At 39.5% G+C, this 25,908-nt stretch overlaps 1 protein-coding gene across 2 annotated transcripts in view; it reads left to right on the top strand.

Moving 5' to 3' along the window:
- Positions 1–7,548: 7,548 nt before the first annotated feature.
- ADCY7 (adenylate cyclase 7) overlaps positions 7,549–25,908 on the top strand; it is a 61,190-nt gene continuing 42,830 nt past the window's right edge. The window contains exons 1-2 of one of the 2 annotated variants that reach the window (XM_064459414.1): positions 17,356–17,881; positions 19,777–19,942. The gene's annotated coding sequence lies outside the window, so the exon portion shown is untranslated. Of the gene's footprint in view, positions 7,588–17,355; positions 17,882–19,776; positions 19,943–25,908 lie in introns of those variants that run through there. The other variant, XM_064459415.1, reaches the window with a different exon arrangement.

Here is a 25,908-nt window from a genome sequence, read left to right as displayed (position 1 = left end):
GGACAACTTTAAAAGAAATAGGACAAGAGACCTGAACATATTTTCATTTCTCTAAATAAACATGTGTGGCATTTATTGGTTTATCTACAGAAAAGCAGCAAATTATTCCCAAAAGTTTGTTCAGTTGATCCAAGGGCCTTAGAAATGCAAACTATGTAACAGCAGTGAAACTCTACCTTCCCTTTAGCCTGGCTGATGCAGTAAGATACTTATGCATTTAATAGCGTAAACTTAATGGTCTTCAGCAGTTGATTCTAATATTCCCTGTAAATGAGGGTGATTGCAATGTAGCAGCTCAAAATAATTTCTCATTACATCCTTCCTAATCATGTACTGCCTAGCATTTTGGGGTTGCTCTATTATTAAAGATATTCAAGCTCATAAGTTTACAGGAAATAGGAAATAATTTACTCAAGTTATTTGTCTCATTCTCTAAATCGATCAGTGGCCATAGAGAGTATTGTGTGCAAATGCACACTGGTAAATAGATGCTAAATCTCATCCAAACCAAACAAAATTGTTCTAATAAATATTCCTACTGTAGCGTTCATTAAAGACAACATTTTACTCCTGACTTTCTGAATCAGAATCAGGAAACTAGTAAAGAAAAGCAGATGTTAAGGTTGTCTTGGTCGCTGTTCCTGGATATTTGAGGAACTGCAAAAAGGCAGCATGATAAAGTGTGCTTTCCTAAATGCTAGCTGCTGTGGTACTGCAGTATGTCAAAAGAATATTTAAAAGAAATGAATATATTTAAAAGTCTACCTGCTAATTTTAAAAGTACTACTTAACATGTTGTGCTACTTCAGATTATACGACATCTAACCCACAAAATAGTCTACTGTACATTAATTTTCAAATTATTTCTACAGTTTTAAAATAACATCTTCTGAGGCTATAACTACATTTCTGATTTGCTTTTGTCACATACTTATTTGGCAAGCAACCATCCTCTGAGCCCTAGCTAACTCATTTATGGGAAACCCTGAAAACCTGAATGTTGAAACATTATGCCAGTGAAATGATTTAGAAGTAACTTGCTGGGACCAAATGCTGTCACCTCCTTTACTACTGTGCACAGTAAAAGCATGTATATACTGAAGGCAGATTCAACCCACAATGACTTACCAAGAGGAAAATGTAACCCTCATGAGTTATACTTGAAGATTACTATGTTTTTCTATTTCTTCTTCTTTTGACAGAATTTTTCTTTCCCTATTTCATAATGCTTCATGGCACTGGGTACTATGGCAATTGACATTGAAGCACACATCTGAATTGTACAAAACAGACTTCTGTAGTGCTCTATAACTCGGTTTGGAAATGGCACTGCAAGTAGGTTTGGTATGAACACCTTATCTCCAAATAATTTAAATAATAAAATTCAACATATTTTTCAATTTTCTGTATTAGATTTTATCAGCTGATGTGTTGCATTTTATTTTAACTAAAAGTCTAAAATTATTTATTATAGATTATGGTTATCCAGTTTGATCTTTGGAAAGATTAGATTTGTGTGTTCAATACTCTGATTTTATACATTCAGTATGTATGCATCATTGTAGAGTTGCTGGACTTTTTCCTAAGCAAGAGCTTGAAAATCATCTTGCTTAACACTCTGAGAAGCAAGTAAAACCCTAGGGATTGCTTTATTCTAATTCAGACCACATAATTTTCAGATGGATCTTCAATTAAGGGCTACATTTTCACAATATCAAACATTTGCAGTTATCACATACACATCAGAAAATTATTTTAGATCAATCTGTAGGTGCAAAAAGATAAACCATTAAAATGACAGGTTTGATGTCATCATTTTTTCTCACGCAGGACAGACCCTTACGCTTAGGGAGTGGCATTGAGAGGGTTCCCAGCAATGTCAGGTGCTTTCCAGGAAGGGGTGGTGATAGCATCTGTGTTGTGAAAAATTAGCCCTGACAGTACTTCAGCTCCACAGCACTCGAGAGAAAAATTAGCAGCAGAAAAAGGGGAAACCTATACGTAGCATGTACAGCAGCTAATTAACTGGGTATTAATTTCCATATGTTACTCTTTTCCTTTTACATCCATTTTGCTAGAAATGTGTTATAGTAATTAGTGATAGCTTAAGAATAATCTGCACAACAGTGTACATACAACATGTATTTAGAGTGTTTTGGAACTGCTGCCATTAAAAAAAAGTTACGATATCAGTCACATTGAATCATGCAGGAATTTTAGATCTTACTCTCGGGTAGCAAACATGTGTGGGTATAAAGAAATGATGTTAAGCAATCTGTGTACTCAGAAGGTCCACAAAATTTTGATGAAGTGGTAAATGGAGTCCATCTGTTCTGAAACAATTCCATTTATGATCTCAGCACAACAATGTATTTTCCATTTCCTGCAGTTTTTAAATCTTATCTAATCCAACTTTCAGTGAAGACAAGGACTTATTTTTAACAATTGTTTTACTGGAAGATCGTTCTTCTCTCCCCTAAGAAATGGTCTGAATACCATATGCACTGCTTCCATCTGAATGTTCCAGTAACTTCCTAGTGCTTTTCAAACACATGATGTCCAAAACAGGAATGGGAAGACCTAGGTAAGATTAAGTAACTTGCTCAAGACAGCACATAGAAGTGCCACAGGGCAGGGAAGAGCAGCAGAATCCATCCCACTTGCTGCCCAGTCCTGTGCCTCAGGTATGTAACTGCTTCTTCTCCAGCTGTATTCCTCATATACTTGTCTCAAATTGCTAAAACTGGATTTAAATTCCTTTGCAAGATTCCCCGTCCTAACAGCCCAGGAGCAACCTAACGGCGGGGCAGTCTCAGCAAATGTGTTTCCTGTTTGCCCTCCAACATGTTAACAGGAGCTTAGAGAGTCAAATGAAGTTGTCATGCTTGTGGTGTGTGCAATGAAGTGCTGCTCCCTCTGAGGTGGTCAGTTCAAGCACAGAGCTCGTGCTTACAGAGTGTAGAAAATACCAGCTGGCTAGCAGTACACAAATATAAATTGTTGTATTTAGTTACTAACATATTATCGCAGTAAAGGTTTGACCATGGATGACTAACACGTGGTTGTAGCTGTAGGTAGCCAGGCATGTCTGCCTGTCATGGGCTACATGCAGTCACCTGTGACTAACACCTCCCCAGATAAACTTAATCCAAAAATCCATGGAAATCAGTATTTCTTTCTATTGCCTGCAATGAGCTTTGGATCAGACTTCTGTGCGGTGGACCCAGGCTTGGTAAGAATTAGTAGCCAGATGTTCAAGTCTTGATACGCTGAGGAATCATTGCCAGCCCTGTGAAACTCGCCCAAAACACACCAAGAGGACTAAAGCAGCAAGTAAATGGAGGAATGGGAAACTGGTGCTGCGGGATGGCCCGAGCGATGTCCCGTGAGGGACAGGTCCCTCGTCCCTGGGTGCAGCATGGCTGCCGGGACGTTTGGAGTCCTGCCAAAAGCATCCCAACAGCGGCCAGATTTTAAAAAGCTGGCTGTAAACATTTTTTTTACGGTCCTGGGCAGAAGTTTGTTTGCACACCTCTGTGGCGTGGATGCTAATGGATGTTCTCTCTCCCTGTGTGAATCGGGTTGCGGGGACACGGGCACACCCCAAACCCTCGTGAGCTCTGAGGGACGGGATGCTGCAGAGCCTGCCCGGACCCCTCCGGCCTCAGGGGCAGGACAGCCGCGGAGCTCCCCTTTATGCCGGGGATGTTAAAGGCCAGTTGCCGAGGCTGAGTCGATCCCGCCCGGCAGCGGCGACCGCGAGGTGCGTGGGGCAATCCCCCATCCCTCACAGCCGCCTCTGAGGGGGCGGCGGCCGCCCCGCCACCCGCCAGGGGGCAGGCGGGGCGCTGCTACCGCCACCTCCGCGTCCCGCCCTCACCGCGCCGGGGAGGTTCCGCGGGCCCCAGAGACACCTTAGGCGGAGGCGGAGGCGGAGGCGGAGCGCCCGGTCCAGACCAGCCCGCCGCTGCCGGCTCTTCTTGCGCCGGCTGCAGGTGAGAGACGGCGGCGGGAGGGGAGCTACCCCAGGAGGGCGAGGGACGGGGGTCGCAGCCCGCTGGGGCGGGGTGGGGCCGCGGGGGCCCAGTCGGCGGAGCGCGAAACTAAACGCGTCGAAGTTTCCTAGCTAATGGCCATTTGCTACCCGGTATTACACCCCTCGATACACATGGGAACAGCGGACTAATTTTCAGGCACGTAAACTTTTTTCCAAGTTTATTTTGCTTAGAAAAGGCAGATTTGGTGAGCTGCGAGGCCTGATAATTTATTTATGTGTGTTCCCACGCACTGGATGAATGGAGAAGTTATTTGTTGGGTTTGTCTTTTGTGTAGTAATGTCCTCGAAAGCCAAAAGCCAACTCTTCTGTTACAGAGCGTTTTAGGTCCTTTTTTGCTTGTACTTTTTTTAGCATAATAGGAGTTTAAATTGCTGAAAGAGGTACTTTAATATCCAGGGAAAACTTGAAATATCTGCAGAAGTTTGGTTTGTACCTTTATTTACTGCTGAATAGGGAAGTCGCTTCTAATCGTGGTAGGCCGTGTTATGGCGTTTCTAGAGTGCCCTGTGTTAATAAAGGGATTAAAATATTTTAATACATATAGTACAACATTTGATATTGCTAGGCTTCTCTCTCTGAGGGTGGCAAAGTGTATCATTTAGCAGGGGCATATCATCATTGACTGCCCAGGACGATACTAAAGTCTGTTGAACCTGAGACTTCTTTTATGGATGTGGTCAGCAGAAGTGCTGAAGACTGGCAAAGACACTTGGAAAGCGTTTTTGGACACGCAAAGTAAATACATGGTGTAATATTTTAATTAGGTTCAGCATAGAAGTCTGCTTTTCCCGTGTCAGATGTGTTAGGTTTTATTTGCATTGCTGTGTGCCTGAAACACTTGGTCGTAGACCAAGACCATGCTGTGCTAACTGTTGTGCAAATATAAGGTGGGGAAAATCCATGCAAGTGCATGTGAAAACTGTGGGTTTGATTCTGAGGTGGTTGTGATTTATTATAGGAAATAAAGTACCCTGTGCTGGATGCTGCAATATGAAGATATCTTAATAGTGGGAAGTAGGATGTAACTGTACCTGCATTAGTGACCTTACTGCTTTGTGCTAAGATGCATGACGTGGGGGTCTCTTTCAAAAAAAAAAAAAAAGCTAGGAATTTTGAAAGGAACTCTTCAAAAAAACAACAGCAAAAAAACCCACCCAAAACTTGTTTACTTTATGTCTAAAAAGGAAAAGTACTAGAAAGAAATTCTAAAGCTATTACATATTTTCAGGATAAATAAGAGTCATGTGGTAGGGTAATTTTTTTTTTTAAATATCCTTTTTAAGCAACCAGGATTCCTGGAGAGAAAGACAAATTTTCTAGGAGAGTTTAATGATTGTGTTTAGGTCAGAAATAAATAAACAAACAGTGTGGTTGTGTGTGTGTTGGGGCGGTTTGTTTAGGTATCCTGACCTTTCAAATGTTGAAGTCCTGATCTGGAAGTTTTTTTATGATCCCCTATAGGTGGAAGATGAATGTGTTGCAGGCCTATGTCAAGGCCTGGGATACAGTGTACTCACGGTATGTCTCTGTGTATAGTGGACTAAGGACTTTTGGAAAAAAAAAATCCTCATTGCAATGGCTGACATTAAAACCACTATTTGCCAAAGACACATTGACAGTTTCCCCTCTCCAGAAACGTAGAATGGAAAATGAGGAGTATGTGGAATACAGCTCTGAGAACAGTAAGCCAATACTGGTTTGTAATGGCCATTATAGCATGTTATTTATGCTTCCAGCAGCCATTACTAACAGCAATTAGAGTCATTGGGGGTTCTTGTAAAGCAGCCATTAAACTTCTTAATATTTTTCTTAATGAAGCTAATGTCAGCACCATTAAGAGTAAGCAAGGAAGAGACTTCATTCCCTAATATATGTGAATATTTATGTTCTCATGGTTTGTGCTAAGTGAAAGAGCAGGTGCTGGTTGAGAACTAATTAGTTTAGGTGTTAGTCTGGAGACAGATGATCATTGTCTTCTGTTAATGTGGGTGTTTGGTCAATTGCCAGTGCTCTTAGACTAAAAAAAGAAAAAGACAATATCCCCCATGGAATTACAAAAGAAATATATCTCTCTAAATTGTATTCTTAGATTTATTCTTAGGTTACAGCTTTGACTTGGGTTTAACATTAAAGAATTTATCAACGTGACTCATTCTGATTTTAATTTATTATGAAGGCTGTAAAACATAGGCTGAAGTACTTCACCCAGCAGTTCCTCCCTTAGTCTCATGGTTTGTGTTGAAGCTACATTTTATCTTTCTGGGAAAAGATCCAGTTTACCTAGACTTGTCTGGTGGTTTGGATTAACAAAATGTGAGAGTCAAACTGCACTAAGCACCTGCAGGGCTTCTGTATTGAAAGTGTCATTTGGGACTTTTTCCTATATAGATATATATTTTTTTTTGTGTAAATCAAAGATTGTTTTCTTAAGAAATCAACCTGGGAATTGAGGTGTGTAAGAGCAGATGGCCAATGGAATTGGTGGTGTTCTTGATGTTACACAGAGTTGTCTGCTTCAGGGCTGCTTTGACTTACCAAGGTGTGAAGATCTGTATTCACCAGCAGCAAGGGCGGGTTGGCTGCTGTCTGTGCTGCTCGCTTGTTTCCGCTGCTCTTTTGTGCTGCATTTGATGCTCTGTGTGAGAAGCATGAATGTTCACAAATGGTTCCAAAGATTCAGGCATATGGTTAAAGTGGAGTCTCAGACCTTACTTAAACCAAAAAAAATTTTCAGACGAAGACTGGGACCTGGCTGAGCCAGGGATCACTCTTTTCTTCTCACATTAAAGCCCAGTCAGTATTCAAATTTTTACATGCAGTCTCTGTAAAGCACCGTTTGAGGTGGCGGTTCTTTCAAAGACCCAATACTGCATAAATAGGAAGATAATCTATTAAACTAGCATCTGCAAAGTTTCAAGATGATTATTTGCCAAGCTGACAGGATGTTACAATGTGAAATAGTTGGTAACCACTGTGCAGTTAGATCATCTTGTATTGAAATAAGGAAGTGCAACTTCTGCCTTAAGTATTTATGGTATACTTCACAAATAGTCAATGTCTTGTGTTTGCTGGAAAACATATTTTATATTTACATTTTGAAAACAGTAAAGACTGGTTTTTAAAATAAGAATATGAGGAAATCTGGGATTTTCACCTGGAAAAAATGCTGTCTTTAAAAAAAAGGAGTTTTATAACACTTTTGTCTTGTAATTAATATCACTGTCATTGCTATTCCAGAGACTTGCAAATCGTTTCAGATTTGCTGTTGCTTGCCTTTTGCCTCTTATACCATCCTATCTTCCTGAGTTGCTTTGGGTACAATCCAGGCTCTGTCTTGCGGCGCCAAGCAGCAGGGTAGTCCATATATGCAGGCAGAGGAGCTAGCAATGTATTTGATCTTTCCTTTGGAAGTGTTTTTCTTTGCTTAATAAGCATAATGTACAATAATGTAAATATGCTGTAATAATATTTCCTGTACGTCTTTTGTAGGTTCCTACTCCTGACTGTTATGTCTTCAGAGTTAGTAAAGGTAAGGTGTAAAATGTGAAATAATTTTGTCCAGGGGCTGCTGTTCCTTTTCTAATCAAGGCATTGCTTTACCTCCATAGCTTGGAGATAAGACATGAGTTTGTGTCAAAATGTATGCTTCAAACGTACTCGCTTTGTGTAGCCTGTTTCCAGTAGCATTTTTATAAAAATCAAATAAACCTTCTCCTCTGTGGCAACCAGGCTGCTCTTGTGATTTTTACAGCACAGGCCCTGCAGTTTGGAGGCTTCAGGTCTGTTGGTGCTTTAAAGATGAAACAAAGTCAAAGCTGGCTCTCATATGACATGGGGCTGCATATACTACTTTCCCTAAGAGCTTCCTTCACAGCTAATGGCCAAAATGTTCCTCTCTTTAATGGCTGTTCTGCAATCCTGATTTCAGCATTAAAAGTAGCTTCTGGTCTGTAATTAGAGAGAAGGAACAAACAGGGTGTGTTTGACCTCTGTTTCTGGGCATAAAACGAAGTGAATAATGCATTCTAGTTAAAAAACAGAAATAACAAAGATTGCTAAGGCTATAACTAATGGTGTAAGTCAGAGAAAGGTGACAAGTTTCGTTGAATAGGGCTGGCTGTTTCTGGCAACTTCTCTCTGAAGTGCCCCAGTGCTATGCATATGTCTGTGTTTGCTGTAGTTTGCTCTGCTCAGGTAGCTTGCCAGGCCTTCTGAGGTAATTTTCAGTCTCATTCTCTTCGATCCTGCATTGCAGGTTGCTTACGAGTAGCGGTAGGGCTTTCTACCATCTTCTGTTCTTTGTGATGCAGAAACAAGTACTGTTTGACATGCAAGTTGTCATTCAGCCCACAACAAAAGGAATGTGTTTTTCTGAGATGCTCAGCAAGTATAGCAATAAATTCTTTTATCTGCCTTGTAAATGGATGGTTGTAAAGCCGCAAGCATACTCTTGCAATATAATCAATGTGAAAATGTTTTAAAAGAACTTTAAGTTGTAAGGTCTAAGGAGCGCATGCTCTATATTTCAAGGAAGGAAACAATATAGGAAGCATTTTATAGGTAGACAAATGTAGAAATAGTTTACATATGATTGTATAACTTTGTTTTTTATTTGTTACTTGTCTCTATGAAGTCTTGTTATGATTAATAATGGTGAGTGAGCATTTCAATGAGTTGAATGAAATATTTCAGTAAGATGCTCTCAATTTGTAATACAGCCTGGGTTTTAGTCATTATTTACTTTACATCCAGTCTGCAACATTAAGTTTTCTGCTTAATTTTATATAAAATTATAATATTTTTATGCTAGGGGCTTCTTTTAAAGAACTAGTTGATGATCAAACTACCTAGCAGTGACTAATTCTTGCTCAGATACTGTTTTCCATCCAAGTAACCAAAATGGTGAGGAAACAGGAACGCCAATAGAGTGACAAAGCACATGGAAGGGCTGGGCATGAGAGCAGCAGGGAAGGAGCTGTCAAAGGTGGATTCAAGCAGGCTGAGCTCACTGACATTTATTCAAAGTCAGCTGAAATTAATGGAAATGAGCAATAAAACTGATCGTTTAAATACCAGATATTCTTAGCACCTGGCTCATGTCAGCCTGAGTCCATCTGTTATGATATTTCAGGCAGGGCCTGCTTGCTGAAGCAAACTCAGACTTAGGCTGAAGGGAAGAAACAGGCTGGGTCAAGTTGAGAGGATGAAATTTGTACTGGGGCTTTTCTGTCTGTCTGTATCTTTGTTGTTGGTACTGACTTTATGTGGGACTAAATAAAAAATAAATTTCCAATAGCAAAACAGAATTTCAGTTTCAATTTCCTCATTTGAAAGGAAGCTGGGGTACGGCTATCAAAACTTTTGCACTTCCTGACACTTTCTGCCTGATCTGTGCCTCCTTTGCTGGTGACTTCAGCCTGCTGCCATGTAGGTGGCTGTTTCAACACCAGGGAAACAAACATTTATATATTTGTGAGATACACATTTATTGGAATAAACTAAAATAAATGACAGAAGACATGAGAAACATATGTAGTCATTGCTAGTATGTTGTAATCAGGAACTGGATTTTGAGGTGAAAGTGCTTTAAAAATTCTTATCATGGGTAAAGCCAATGAATCAATTCTGATACTTCGTTTGTGCAAGTTCTTACTGTCCTGCTTACTCTATGTGTAGTACATATACTAGTGTGTGCAGGCCATGTGTGGTTTATTAGAAGACAGGAGAAAAATAGAAGCAAAGAATACTTCTGTGGATTTATAACTTGTAGGTCATTGGCCTGATTTATTTCAGTCTGCCATCAGAAGGGAGGGTAGGTATTGCGGGTGTGTGAGCCATTTCTTTCAAGTTGGGTCAGATGAGCATCTGTATTCTGCTCGCGAGGGGGAAAAACAAGCTATAGCTGTGATCCTGAGCTGTGTAGCTATATCTGCCCTTGGCAGTGATCAGCAGCAAGCAGGTGGGGAGGAGCGTGCCCCTGTGGTTTGACTGACCAGACAGCCCTACAGCTGAGGCTCTGATGGAGCCTGGCTGGGAGTGAGAGGAGCCTGGAAGGTCTCTCTCCCATATGAGCCTTCCAGCCGTGGACTTTTAACCTCAAAAAATCTTTTTTCTTCCTCTAGAATTGCCATAATCTGGCAGTTACTTCACAGTCTTCTGAGCAGGTTAAGGTTTGGGTTTTTGGGGTCCAATTTTGCTCTGCTATGAAGTATTTATGTAGTTCATTAACTTAATGATTCCCGCCCCCCCCCCCCCCCCCCCCCCCAGCAGAGGCTTGGGTATTATGTACAGGAGGGCACAGCTGCTTTCAGGAATGACCTGGGAACTTCAAATTCCTTTCTGCTCACTAGTTATGTAAAAATGACTAATGATGGCTGTCTATAATACTGGTTTTTTTCTAGAAATAATCTTATATGACTTTGAATATAAATGCAGGAGTAAATGCAATGAAGGGTGTGATTTTTATGGTGTAGCTAAGCTGGCTCAACAAGCAGCTGTCATTAAAAGCGGGCAGCGCTGCTTGCTTCCTGCCCCTGTGCTCCCACTCTCGAAGTCAGCACTGGAGCTCATCTGACCTGCTGGTGAGCTGATTCATGAAATTAAATGGGCAAAAGCTGTTTTTTTAACAGGATAAGCATTTTTATACTCTGATTTCCCCACCCCCACCCCCACTCTGTAGGAACAGAACACCCAGGCTAGAGGAAGTGGCAAGAATGTACCGTTGAACTTCTGGAGAGGCAGGCGCGGAAGGTTCCCTCCTTTGGCGGTGGCTGTACTGTAAAACTGTGCTCCTAATCATCTAAGTAGAAAGTTATGCTTCTGCAGACATGCTGGAAAAGTGACCTGAGCTGTGTTTGAATTTGAGGTATTGCCAAATGAATTGTTAGTCCAATTTCAGTACTTATTAAGAGCTCTGCTCCTCTGCTTTACTTGTGCAGCAGGAAATGAATTTGAAAAATATTTCGCTGTAGTACTTTTTAAAAATCACCTGTAGTTTTTTGTAAGTTCATTAGGAGTATCCTGTTTTGTATTTAGTAGTTTTTACTTTTTTGTCTGCTAATTGTAATACAGTAACTGTTACAAAGCCCTGACTCCCTTTTTCCTCAGGATGCTGCACTTTTAAAATATGGCAGAGGATACGTTGCAGTGCTATAGTGACAGTTGTGTTGGCATATATTGTGATTTGCTTAAAGTGCAGTGTTGTTGCTCGTAACATAATACAATGTTCATAGCTGTTGGAAGGTAGTCAAAGCTAGGAGTTGCTATGAGAAAGTAAAAATTTAATTTGATAACAGTATAAACACCATGTTTAGCTTTCAACACTGTGTTTAGCTTTTGAAGAAATAGGAAAAAGCCCAGTATAGTTACTGTAATAAAAACATTTGATGCAGTTCTTACAGTGCCACAATAGGCAAAATTCCCCACAGGCAGTTTTATTTTCCCTGGCAAGCTGACATGTTGATTACTTGCATGTTCAGAACTCACTTGCAGAGTTGTGGAATATGATCTAGTGACACAGGTTGTCAGTGTGAGCAGAGCTGTGTGTGGGTGTTAATTGCTTCTGGTCAGGTGCAGACCAATAAATTAACAATGTTGCTAGATAAAGGAGATTAATTTAGAATTTAGGAATAATTTATTGAAAGAATGAAGGGGAAAGTTTTGTTTTTCAAGATTCTGGACAGATTTAGGCAGGAATTAAGAGTTGTTCTTTTTCTGTGTTGGTTGTGTGTTCCATAACTGTTTATCAAGCATGTACTTGTAGCTAACCTGGTTTACCAGAGAAGCATTAATCACTTGTTTTGCATGTTGAATTAATTTTTGTCCTACATATTTGTGCAGGCTGTTGTATTTAGAAATGTGTTCTGCTGCACTTGTTTTGAACTGCATTGAAATACGGATCCTTAATCAGTGATGGTTAGGCTTTTCTTGGAGTTGTCTCTGCTGCCAATGAAATACGTATATATAAGATACATATACGTGTATATGTATAAATAAAACTAAGGTGTCATTTCTGGAGGCTATGGAATCCAAGAGATACTTGTGCTTGTTTCTTTTTATCTTTCTGGATGGCTTCTCATCACATTCTGTGTATCAGTATCCCAGGCGTCATTCTTTGGGCTTGTCCATTTACAAATGGATAACCAATATTTTAAGAGGCACTTGCCAAAAAGAAGAAAAAACCAAACAAAACTTATTACTTGCTGGTACGTCTGAGGAGTGCTGGCTGTAGGAAGCGTGGGAAAGCTGGGGATCAGCTAAGTTGCTTTTTTATTTAAATGAAAGCAGGGAGTGAGGCGGCACATCTCCAGTGCAGTGTATTCAGTGTGCTGAAAGCTGTGCTGAGTAACGTAGTGTTTAGTTGGAAAGAAGGTGAGGTGTTGCAGTTCTTTCGTGCTATAAAAATGTTTCCACTAGAAATAGAGGGGCTTTCGTGAGGGGGGGGAAAGCAGGGTCGGGGGGGTGGACAAAGGTTTTCTTTAACTGTGGCACTGCACTTATAGAAATGAGATAACTGTAGGTTGCAGGCAGCGCAGACCTAATTATATCATATAATGATACTATAGTGGACCTTGGAAAAAGTTGCCCAATCCAGAGTCAGGCTAGGTTAGGGATAACATTGAGATGGGGACTCTGGACATACCAAAAGGGAGAAGGCAGCATACGTCTTCTGGAAACCGGGTGTGTTTTAAAAGCACTTTTGCATGCAGCTACCTAATGTGTTGGAGATCAAATTGTCCACAAATATTTTTATGAGTTGCTGCGACATGAGCTCTGCTCTCAGAGCCATGGCCTAGCAGTGGGCAGGGGGAGCATGTCCACTCCAAGTGGGGAACAACTCCTTCCCTCTTTTCAGTGTCATGGTTGAATTTTAATAAGTTATCTTCCTGTATGTTAGCTTGTGGTGTCACCATGATTTGTTCCTTCTCTAAAAGACACCAGCTAGCTGTGTTTGTGTCCACCCTGTATGTGACTGCTTTAAGCACCTTGGGGTTCTGGTCTCTGGGCTTGCTCACTGAGCCTGGACCTTGGGAACAGCTGCCCAACAGTTGTGGGGAGAATTTTTAAAGCAGTTTTCCAGGTGATGCTGGTGATTGCTGGTCAGTGCAAAATAAACCATACTGCATGCTATTCCCTGGATCTCCCTTCTTTGGAGTGTTCTTTGGCTCTCCAGGGTTCCCATATCCACGTTCCTGTCCTTGATGCCCCCAGCGCAGGCTTTTCTTTGCTCTGTGAGAAGGATCCAAGCAGACTTTGATTCTGTTGCCATTTCTTCTGCTGCTTTGTGACCCTGTGTTCAGTCACAAGCCCTTGGGTGGTCTGTTGCGTTGTTACTGCACAGTTTGAGTTCAGACCTGAAAAACTGTTTTTTACAGGCGCTAACCACCTGTTCTGCTAGAGAATGGCCCAGGTAATTGCAGATGGTCTTTAATGATGTCTTGATCAGCAACGGAAACTGAGTGCTGCTCCTCCCTCTGTGCAATGCCATACAATCAGTCCACCCCAACTGTGTTTCCCTTCTTGAACAAAAAGCTTTAGTAATGTCCAGCTGAACTTCAGATTATGTATGTAGGTTCTTGTGATGGTCATAAGGAATTTGTGATTATGGAGCAGAGCTGCTTATGATAGCATTGTTTCCTCACCCTCTCCAGAATTCTATGCAGTCAGGCTGTGTGTCTATCTTCTAACATAAACATATATTCTTACATCAGGGGAGCAACTTGGTAATTATGGCCATGCTAGTTTTTAGACAATAATTGAGCAGGTAACAGGTTTGCAGTTCTAACCTGAGAGGATCACTGCACAAAATGTTGCCAGGGAACAAGCTAAAATGCCTTAGTTATTACCTGTGTTTGATGTTATCCTACAGAAGGTGAATGTGAGACAGGTTATTCTACCTTCCCTTACAGAAGGCTGTGAGTTTGTACATTGGCAGTTACTATGGGAGATTTAAAGTGCTATTAATCCTCATGTTTTAATCGATCTACTAATAATTATTTTGTGTAACTAGGTACCTTTACCATGGTAGCCTTTTAAAAAAAAAATCTTTAAAATCTGGATAATTTGATAATTTGGATAGAACATAAACTGCATTGTACCTGTGTCAGAATGATCCCAAGATGTAGTTGTATGTAGTTCTAAGCTGCTTGGGATGTTTGCATGTATTCCCATGAACTGTCCATTACTGTTAATTCCTTTCTATGTTGATATATAGCTATCAGGATAGAATGGTAGGCAACAGGGATTTTTGCCCACCTGCCCTTTCTCTGTTTATAAAAAGCCCAGGCTTTTTTTACAAGGTAGTAACGTGGCAGGGGAGCCCCCTCCTTGCAATAGTGCCAAACATAGCTTTTGGTTATGTGTCATTCAAAAAAGAAAACAAACAACCCAAAAACCCATGCCCAACAAAAAACCAAAAGGCATTTCAAAACTGTAAGGCTCATCTTTCACTTGCCTTAAGAATTTTGATCTATTTTTGGCCTAAGTTGAGTTTTTCTGTGGTCTAGTGCTAAAAGCTTTGTTTAAACACAGTTTTGTGACTTAGCAGACATTTTTAGTGGATACTATCATTAATACTCTGATAAAGGACTAACCTTGTGAGCCAGCAGGCTAAATCACTCTTATAGCTTCCTTTCTGTCCTAATGGAGAAGTCAGCAAACTTTTAAGCACTTTACTTGGGCCTGTGACTTGCATTTTTACATCTATTCCCCTATAATACTAATTTTAGATTTCAAACATGCTAAATGAAGGAATATATGGCTAAGATTATATTATATGCTTCCGGAATATGCCATATGGTTTCGTATTGATGCAGCTACCTTGGTTTTGTATTTCACTATAGCTTGTTTGTGCAAGAGACTAATTTCTGTGAACAACAACTAGAGGTACAGCCTTCTCAGAGTAGGAGTACTGACACAAACATATACTTGTATTGATGAGCTTCCTGGCTTTTCTTTTGTTTGACTTCTGCCCGAGTGAAAATCTACTGTTACTTATGTGGAAGTTCTTGACTTGGATTTACCATGCACTCTGAGTTCCTTGATGCATCATTCACTGGATAGTCCCTATTCCTTAGACTGACCTCCTGCTAATCGTTTCTGTAGGGTCATGAAAGAAGGGCAAACTGGGAAAGTCACTCAAGTGCTTGGAGGTGAGCAGTCATCAGGCCAAGTGCTGCTCCCTGTCTGTAAAGGGGGAGGATCAGAACTCTGGTCCTGTCTGTATCTGCTCTGGGGAGGTCACACATGGCAGTGATCGCAGTTCCTCGGGAGTGGGGAGGGCTCCACACTGGTGCTGCAGTATGCCTTCACAGTATAAACTGCAGGAAGAAACATGAGATATGTAGCGGTACTTAATTCAACATTTTTTTCTCACATTTATGACTTTTATGTATTGCTTTTTGTTTAAATGATAGGCTTCTAAACACATTTTTGTGCCAGCTTCCTGGCTTCATCTCAGCCAAGGGAGGATACTTTAGAGATATTTTATAATCAAACAATACCTGAAAGAATTGATGTATTCCTTATTGCATTTGCTATCATTAACATAATTTTCTGGAAGTCTTTAATATTTGTTTGTTGTGGGTTACTTAAGTCCTTGGTTTATGTTCACAGGACAAGTTTCTTTTCAGCTGTGGCATTGACAAAGCAGACATCTAGTATTCTAGTACATGTAAAATATTCCTTGTACTTGGGATGCTTGATTACAGCTTTGATTTTACTTTGTGCATCATCCTAAGAATTCAGGATTTCATAAATCAGTGTTTTGGGCGGAGAGTTCAGTGAATGTTAGTTTCTCTGTTCATTGTCCCTAGCTATTGTCCTAATATAAAGAGCTTTTCTTAATGCTATCTGAATTTGTGCTTGATACTTGCTACTGACTGTACAATTTGTTTCTCAGTGGGACACTTTTTTCTTTACCCTATTGATTTTTTTTTTTTTTTTGGAACATCACTTGACCCTTTAGTACCTTTCTTGCAACTCTGCTGTGTCTCCCACACACACTTAATTTAAACTCCATCTAAAGCTGAGAGTTTGTGTAAAAGACAGTCTTTTTCTGTGCTTGTCACTGAGCATATTCAAGCAGTTGGGTCTTTTTGTAAAAACACTGTGGAGCAACTATAATGTTGTGAAACTTATGTTTTGACTGTTTGCTTGTATTTAATTGCAACTTATTTTCTCATCTGGTTTTTGTGCTTGAATATGCTTGTATGTGTACTTAACAAAGAGATGGTAATGAAAATATTGGTCTAGTCCAACATATATGTGCCTGAATACATGTATCATCAGATGGTAACTACTTAGTTATTTTAAGGAGTTGATTAGATTTTTTTAAACAAAAATACATACATTCTCATTTATATTTTGTCCTTTCCCTTCCTCATTTCTGACTTGCTGTGGTGTCTGTATGCCTAGACTTAACCTGGTGATAAAGTAGTAAAAGTCTAGGTGTAAACCAGTGTTTTATGATTTAAATAAGTGTTACGGCATTTTTATGTCTGTGTGTAATATGTAGAGTAGCTAAAAATGTAGACATGCCTGTTCTGCGCATGGTTTAGGTCACAGAAGGGTTACATAAGGCTTATGTTTTTCCTCACCCTGAAACATTTGGCTGTTAGCTCTTGGACGAAGTGGGCTGACTCAGTGCTAGATACAAATACAGGATTTGTCATATTGTATGTTATATTGTATTTCAGTGGTTTCTGTTAATTTGTTAAATTTTTGCCATTGAGATACTTTCAAGCATCATGGTATTTCATAGTGAAACTTTGTGAAAATCAATTAAATGGCAATTTAAAACCGACAGAAATGTCTGAGGGAAGTGTTCTTGGATTTGTAAGTATTTGGGGATTGTGTTATTTCAGAAATATTCTACACATAAATGTTTGGCTTTTTTTTTCTTTCTCATTGGGAGCTCATATGTCTTTCTAGACTGGTAATGAAATGCAAAAATACTTGGTTTTGAGATATGCCTAGGGAAGGTGTGTAAGATACATAAAATGTGTATTACAAGCTGCAAAATGGTCACAGAATATTATTTCAGTTTGTGTGCTTAACTCTTTTGACTAAAAGCGTGAACTAAGCCTTTTAAATAGTTCTTTTTATCTTGAAACTACTTCGATTAATACTAACCCCTTTCCTGCACTTGTCTACAGATACTTTTGGTGTACATCTTGCCATCCAACTGTTTTAAGTTGGAAGTAAAGAGCGCTTTTTTTTTTCTCCCCACATGAAATTACCGTGTTTTTAGGCAGCAAACTTGAAGAGTGATTTAGTGGTGGAAGCATAACCCTGGCCGTCAAAAGATGTGAATATTGTTTTTAGGGTGATTTTAGCAAGTCAGACTTTTCTTCTGGCTTTGTCTTTCTGCAAAATATTGATAGAAGTAAGAGTATGTGATGTTTTATTTACTTATCTTGGAGGCCCCCAGACAGAAGTGGAAAACGTTCTGGACATTAACAGTAATTTGGCTGCTGGAAGTTGCCCAAAGTACTGGCAGTATGTTCTTGCTCTTACTGAAAAATAAAGTAGCAGTTCTCTCTTTTTTTTTTCTTTTTTTTTTTTTTTCTTTAAAATACGTGTAAGTCAGCTTGTATCCTGCTCGGCAATCTGTTGTGAAAATCATCACTTCTAATAGCACAGTGCCCCAGGGACCACTGCAGGGCATTGACTGGCTCGGTTCTGACTCAGAGCCTAAATCACTGACACTGCTCATCTAGAAAAATGTTGCAATTATGACTCTCCTCCCTAGTCTGGGAAAGCATCTTGGATCTCCTTGTTCACAGCTCCAGTTTTCAGAGATGGCGTGAGGCAGCCTGACTGGGGTGAGTCTTCCCTGCTTGTGTGTGATTTGTTGGTCCCTGTTCTTTAAATTCTTGAATATTTCCTGGAAATTATGGACTGGGTATAATGAAACTGTTAATGGCTTTTGTCAGACATTAAAATAGAGAATTACAGACCACCCTGACTACTTGTTTAGCAAAGGCATTGAGGTGTCTGTTTTGCCCCGAGAAGTTGACCTTTTCTGTTGCTGGCTCTTGCCTAGCATCAATCTGGGCTGTCCCTCATCTTGGGGCACACACGGGAGCCCAGTTTCTTCCCGTGATGGCTGCAGGAGCATTTGTGTGTTAAGGAGCTCCTTCCTGCCCTCACCTCTGTGTCCTGCCTCTGCTCTGCAGCTGCCCACCCTCAGCTGCGCTGCCCACCCTCACTGATCCCTCTGCATTGTAGGCAAAAAGAAGCAAAACCTAGGAGACACAAGTGGTTATTTTTGAGCTGATCTGGCTGCATGTGGGCCTGGAAACCGCAACCTGCAACAAAGTAATGGCATGGTGTGATAACAAGATAGGAATGAGTGGTGGAGAGGGGAAGAGGAGAAACTCGTTGAGTGAATATTACTGGAGAAGCCCCTGTTGCAGATCCATAGCCAAGACCTGTGGGTTTTGTTGTTTAAAATGAGCAGCAGAAGTTTCCTCTCTAGATTTCTGTTCATTAAACTAATTTAAAATGTGTGTAGGGAGGGTGGTAATTTATTGATCTACTACAGCATTTGCTGTAGTAGATATGTGTTTGAACACATTCCTGGTAGCGATACCTCTCACTTCACTCATAGGACCTTCCCCCGTTATATTAGATTTGTCTGCTTGAGTAATGAGTTGTACTTCAGAAATAAGGAAGTAGGGGTAATGCTGCATGTGTTAGCTTAAAGCATACATAAAAAGGTAGTGGTTGTGTTACAATCATATGAAAGGAATGAAAAAGGCACTTCATTATTTCATCCACTGCTCTGTCTTGCTATTGCTCAGAGATACTGATTTCATTTGCTACTGAAAAAACTGGCATTATTTCTCAGATCGTCAAAACATAAATTAAAGAATCCCCCCTTCCGTAACCAAATCTACAGCGCTGATTCACAGTGGTGTCTTTGTAACCACAATGTCTGTCAGTAGGAGCTGAAGGACTGATGTTCTGCTGTCCTTAACATCATGCATTCTTATTTAATTATATATTTATTTAATATAATAATATTACACAATAACTTAATTATTATTTTGTGCTATTTAAAGCCCAGCATTGTGCTTCCTGCCACAGCTGAACAGACATTCTCCTCCAGGGATTTTATCAGTTTCTGGAAGTATGAGAAGAAAGTTCAAAAAAAGATTTAAGTGCCAATGAAGATGCTTACTGTAATATGTTGTTATAGTCCAAAATTATTTGTTTTATAAGCTTGGGACTACTGTATTCCTAAAATGTCTTGTGAGTATTCATGATTTTGCTGGCACTTTTTGTGGCTGGATGATGGTATTAGGTCAGCTCCTTTGCGAGAGAAAAAGGGATACCACACACACAGAGCCAGCCAGCTGGAAATCCTGTGGGAGAGGTGAAGTTAGAAAATGGGTTTTGAGTTCTTTGCTTTAACCACAGTGGTCATCCTTCTCATACAAGGGCTAAGGGCTTCAAGAAGGTCTTGAGAATTTGTATGCACACAGGATGGAAAGACAGGATTACAGGCGAGAAAAATACATCTGGGAGTTTATTATGCTTTAACCAGAGGATGTGGCTGTTGAAATACATTTTTGGGGTTTTGGCAATATTTGGATTTCAGGCCTGCTCTTAAACTGAACCGGACAACTTCAGTGAAAGTTAAAAGTAATCAGAATTTTGAAATGCAGGGAAATGGCTGTGACGCTAGGTAAATGAGTGATTTGTGCTTCCACAGGAGCTCCCTGATCTACCAGATAAGATTTGACCAGTGACCTACCAAGCCTCAGTTCTCTTCCCAGATCTGCATTTGAGGTGCTTCATGCCATGAGTTTTGGTTGAGCACTTTCCCTATGTGTACATGTGTTTCTGTGTAGAATGTGAAGTCTTTGAATAACCAGCAGGTAAGATCTTAGGGCTGTAGCTTAAGTCCATTATTATTTTGAATTTTGTTGGTGTGTAGTGTTCACAAAAACTGTTTCCTCCCCCAACCTTAAAAGACAAACTCAGGGACTTTATGGAATTTAGTTGTATAGTTTAATTACATTTTCATTAAAGTATATTGCTTTTTCTCAATTTTGAATGGTTACTTCCCAGACTGTAGTTTCTGAAATTTTGTCACCTTTACTTTTTTATCTCATTATGCCATTTGATCTGCTTATAAGGTGAATAGCTGAAGTCCACTGCTGCATGATGGGTTTGCAACATTTCCTGTCTCCTTTGGTTGATCCTATAGGGTTTCAACTCTATAGTGCTTTTCACTTAGGCTAGTTTTGGATTCAATCCCTGTCACCACCAGCCGTGCCAACGTACACTTGTAAACCAGACGGTAGTATGAACGTGCTGAGAGAAAGCGAGCTTCAGACAGACTAGCGCTGAGTTTTGCCAATAGCTTCCACTGAACTGGAGAGCTGCAGCTGCAAGAGTGGAAGCCATGTATTCTTTGAAAAAGTCTTGTAGAAATGATATTTCTGTTGTTGCGTTTGCTTATTAAATAAGCTGCAATTTGAGATGTGAAATAGTTTAAATATGAACTAGTGTTTCCTAAGTTCTTAACTAACTTATTGTACTGGCTACAAAAACCCTAATCACTGATGTTGAAGACCACTCCAGCAGTGCTACATAACCTCTCAACCTGTCAGAGCAAGAAAGATTGAACCAGAAACACTTGGAGACCATCTTACCAGTACTTTTAAGATTGGCTCTGCATGTGTGTGTCCTTACTTCCCATATTCAGGAAGCAGTTCATGCATTCAGGAAGCAGTTCATGCATGAATTAAATATTACTCTCAAGAGACCAGAAATCAATCTTTGTGTGGAAATCCAGTTTTCTAAGGGTAACTAATTTCATGTGAGTTTATAAGACAGTGGTAGCCAAGTTCAAATGCAACAAGAGGTAAAATGAAGAAGGGAACTGAAGACTGTTCAGTGAGTTGTAACACGTACAGTCAGCATACTCCTTCATAGTGTAGTTTTAAAATTCTTAAATCAGTTTCTGGGAGAAACTGGTACGCTTTTTTCAATGTAATTTTTAAGGTGGTCTTGGAGAGGAAGCAGTGCCAGTTCTATCTAATATTGTTGTTTTGTTTTAACTTTCTTTTTGTTCCTGAGCTTGTGTATTGTTTCTAAAATAAATTGTGCTGGACGTTTCTGAATAAAGTAAACTTTAAGCTAAGCAGCAGTTCAATTTCTATTTCATTATACTATCATTTGGAAGTGATTTTTAGATCTGTTTTAGCCAGGCAGTAAAGTAGAAAGAAACATCATAGTATTTGTAATAATTTTAGTTTGATTTGTAAGTTATTGTTTATTTAAAAAAAAAAAGACAATATGAAAGATATATTTTAAACATTTCTGAAAAAATAGAGGTCTTAAATATGGACTATCTGTAGCTGAGGGGGAAATAACTTCAGCATATAACACCTCAGTGTTATAGAAGGGTGTCTGAAGGATCTGCCTGTTAAGATATCGTTGAAGTATAGCATGGTATTTTAATAATACAAATTAAATTTTTGTTTTAAAATACTTCAGTTAAAATTATTGTAATGATATGTATTTTTTACCGATTTGATGTAAAATACTTCCAAACCTGTACCAGCTACACATGGTGCTACTATATTTTGGCCAAAAAGACTTCAAATCAGCATTAGTATTTCAGTTCAGAATATTTCTTAGTAAAGTCATTAAAAAATGATACAAGAGATTTCCTGTAAAATATTTCACTTCTCAGTGTAAATGTGATTAATTTGAACTGAATTAAGATATTTCTGCAATTGTGGATATTCAGGATAGGCATTCAAATTAGAGCTTCAGCAGTATTGGTGTTGCTGTTATGCCTACTAGCAGGGTAAACTCTTGAGACTCATGGTAACTTTATACTTTTAATATTTCAGTTAATAAATAAACAAAACAGATAACCAGAAGCCCTTGGTACACTGCAGCGTTTCTCCACAGAGGTTTGTGGAGGTGTCCACTGAACCAGTCAGAAAGTCTGAGTAAGGGTAGTGTGAACACTTCTGAAAATAGTAGTCAAAGCTGTTGTTATAAATAATTTCGACTAATGTATAAAAAAATGAAGCTGCTGGTCAGAATGCAAAGTAAATCTCATAACTGGATCAAAAGAAAAAAAGTGAAGGGGGCTGCTTTTTTTGAAAAAGAAAAAGGAGTCAAACAAAATTGATGTTTTGTTAACTTCTTTATTATTTCCATAACCACAGTGAAATCTGGATTTCCACCGTTCATTTAATATGCTGGTGAATGATCTGGTGAACAACTGCATAAAATAAAACTGGAAAGAATCGAAACAGTTTTGGAAGTCTTTGCTCTAAACAAGTGTTACATTTGGCAAAGTATGATAAATCTGGGATTTCATAATACAAAATCTATCCTTCTGTTCTGGAGTTTCTGTTATATGAAATTCGTTTTATCTTGAAGTTAATGAAGTTTCCCTAAAATTAATCAAGAACTATTGTCATGTCCTCTTCTTCTTTATGCTCTAATAGTCCAAACCTAAAACAAAGGAAAAGTCTTGAAAATAGTAATAGACAGATGTGTTACTAAGGGAAAAAAAAGGAAGATGTTTTTTTAATACTGTAGGGGTTTTTTCCTACCTTTTAACACTTTTAGCTTGATTAAGTTTTTAGATACTTTCTAAAAAAACCACAATAAAGCAGACCTCTGCTGCAGGTGTGGCATTGATCCACCAGCTCAATACTACACAAATAACAATTTGGTAGGCGTGAAAAGCAACTGCTGTTATAACAGCAAGGTGCAGTGCTCATAATGTCACTGGTTAAATGTTCTTCAGTCAAAATGAAAATGGCCTGCAAGCTGTTGCTAGGGTAATAGGCGCCTGTGGTTAGTGTTGAATGCAGAGAGGTTTGTCTTGCAGACAAAAAATGGCTTAAAGTACTTAGTCTATGTATCACTTTACTTCCGGAAACTTGCTGGTTAGCAGCAGACTGGTGTGTCTGCCTCTGAGGAGCTTCAGTTACAAATATAGAAAGGATCGTTTTTTTCCTCTCTCCCCTTCCCCCCCTCCCCCCCCCATTTTGGTATACAGTATTTCTCTCACTGTTATCTTTGTTTATAATGCCTGTGTTTGATAGGAAGTACACTGTCCTCAGGACCTGATCCTGAGAACACTTCTGGGGGAGCAGCAGCTTGATCCCTCTGCAACTACAGTGAATCTTGCATATAACTGCATATATCAGGGGCTCTGACAAAAGTTATGTTTTCAGACAGATCTTTATAAAATAAAAAAATTTAAAAGAATCAGTGAAACTTTGTGAATTTGGCAAAGTCCTTCATTTAATCCTCTAAAAGTTAACTAGCTACAGTGCACATACGAATTAATACAAATATGGCCTTTCATAAACATTGAGAGCAACAATTCTAGGTCCTTTAGCTCCTCTTCTAAAAGCTCTGAAAAATGTTGTTTCTGGGATGCTGTTTAAAAACTGTCAAGTATATTTTTCTAAAAGGCGTTATGAAATTTTGGGACACCCTAACTATTTGGGCATCCTCCTCACTTTCCCAACTGAATACCAGCAACTTGCTGCCCCGTATTGCTCTCCAGACAGCACCGGACTGTTTCAAAGGAACATGAGGCATGCTCTGCTGATTACCAGGGACTCGTCCTTAATACTAGATACCTAGAAATGTGAAAGTAAAGGCACATCTTATTTGGGCATTCCATATTGAACATGCAACAGAGGTTAAAACGGGTTTTTTGTTTGTTTTTGGTTGGTGGGGTTTTTTTTGGCTTTTACACAGGCACAAACACAGCAGATTTGTATCTGCCTTTTCAGATAAATTCTGCAAGATGTCTTACTGTTTTTTCCTTTCTCTTATCTATCTCTTAGTCTGCCAGGGGCTTTGTCAGGAACTTATCTTTTTCTTAAGAACCATCTCCAGTTTCCACCTAACTTTTATAAATACTGATGCCTGTTGGCCTTGGCTAGGTGGAGCTAACTCCTGGCCCAAAAGTAATGGGATTTGAACACAAGTGTCCCAGGGCTTAGGTACAAACTGGACATTTAACCCACAGTGACAGAATGGAGTGCCTATTTGGAGTAATGATTAAAGTAGTTTGTATTTCTGAGCAAAAATTTTTAACTGAAAGTTACTATAGTTTATGATAATTCTTTTTGCAATAAAATACTTTTAATCCACTCTGATTTTGTGCCAGATTATTTGGCAGTTTCACTTGCCTTTCTGTTTCCAAAGTGGGTCTCTAGTGACGGAGCTTTGGGGTGAACAACAAAGTAGGTGTTGATATGTTCCCTTCCCAGCAGAGCTATTTAACTTGTATCAAGTTTCCCACTGACATCTAATTTCCAATTTCCTGGTCTGGGCCTCTTCTTCTCTGGGCCATCGTTTCAACACTGCTGTATAACCATTTGCTCTCTTTGGTTCCTGTCCCTGGTGAGCGTGTGCTGGATTCCAACAACAAATAGTGAGCAACCATGCTTCCTACTGGTGCCTGGCACATTGCTTGAGGTATTGAACTTCTCTGGCATCTTGTCACATCTAAACAGTTGTTCCCATAATACATGTGAAGATGTTTTCCTTTCCTCCTACTTCAAAGGCAAGAGCTGTTATGTGTGATATGGATTCCCCTACTAGATGGCTGGTGCACTAAGTTCAACCTGACCATGTTTGCTCATAGTCTGCGTACCTGGAGATACCCATTCATGACATCCTAGGAATGTGCCTTTCTGCCCTTTTCGTGCTCTAAGACAAGGAAACCTAGTGAGCAGAATCTCTTCATTTCCACACTAGCAGTAGATAAGCCTTTATCCAAAGCTGCAAGGTGCAGGGTGGTAATGCTTGGTTTTGGATTTTTCTGGGGGACTTTTGTGTTTGTTTTTTTTTGTTTGTTTAGCTGGTTTTCCTGCCATATTGTCATATTTGCTGATCTGTGATCCAAAACCTCAAACAATATTTTATGCTGATTTGAATTATACGTTGTTCAAATTTTTCTTCTTGGGGTGTTTTTTTTAATTGCTGTTATTTGATCTTGTGTGTAATAAAACATACAGAAAAACTTAGGGCTTTCTTTATCAAGAATGCTGTAAAAGTTAGTAAAACATTCTTTTGTTTTTAGCAGAGTATCCTTTGCTGTCACACAGACCTTGCCTGAAAAGCATTGGGATCAGTTAGCATAAAGATGATACCTCTCACCAGTCTTCAACCTTCTCAGACATTTCCATCTATCATTATTTCAATCAAGTTACATTCATGCTGCAACTTGCCACAGTATAGTTAAGTAATTTTTCTTCTGTTGATTGTGTAGGTAAAACATTCATAATATGTGGAGATGGAGACTGAGTAGTTTTTTCTCCCTTAAACTATGAGGGGAAGAAATAGAAGCATGATTAATGCTTACAGTGGTCCTTGGAGTAAAGTTTCCCTGTCTTGTTGCAGGTTGGTGTGTGTGATACGTCAAAAGAGGTAGTGTCAAGGATCATACTTGAGTGGGCTGCACTCATTCTACTGCAGAAATTTCAAAATGATCGAACAGACCGTAGCAGAGTGGAGAAATACAACTTTTGATGGTGAATCTATGGCCTGTAACAGTAAGCAAACAACAAGCATGTGGTTTTTGTCAGTAATCTCAGTAAGATTTAGGACCATAAAACCCCAGAGTAATCTGTTACGCACAGTTCAGCATTACAGCCCAGGGAAAATGTGCTTTCTCAATGGCTGCACACAGCCCTGGGGATTGCTTAGGTACTGATCAGCAATAACCTTCACTGGGGTAGTGGCTGCATAGTTCGATATTTTGGAAAGTTCTTCTGTGGACTTCATGTTGCTCTGAGGCAGTAGCTGCATAGCTTTTTAGAAAAGTGACTTCTGTCATATTCTG

This window comes from Phalacrocorax carbo, chromosome 8 (assembly GCF_963921805.1).
Source record: "Phalacrocorax carbo chromosome 8, bPhaCar2.1, whole genome shotgun sequence".
Lineage (NCBI taxonomy): Eukaryota > Metazoa > Chordata > Aves > Suliformes > Phalacrocoracidae > Phalacrocorax > Phalacrocorax carbo.
The sequence above is the reverse complement of the archived record's forward strand: the minus strand, read 5'-3'. Positions and strand labels throughout refer to the sequence as shown.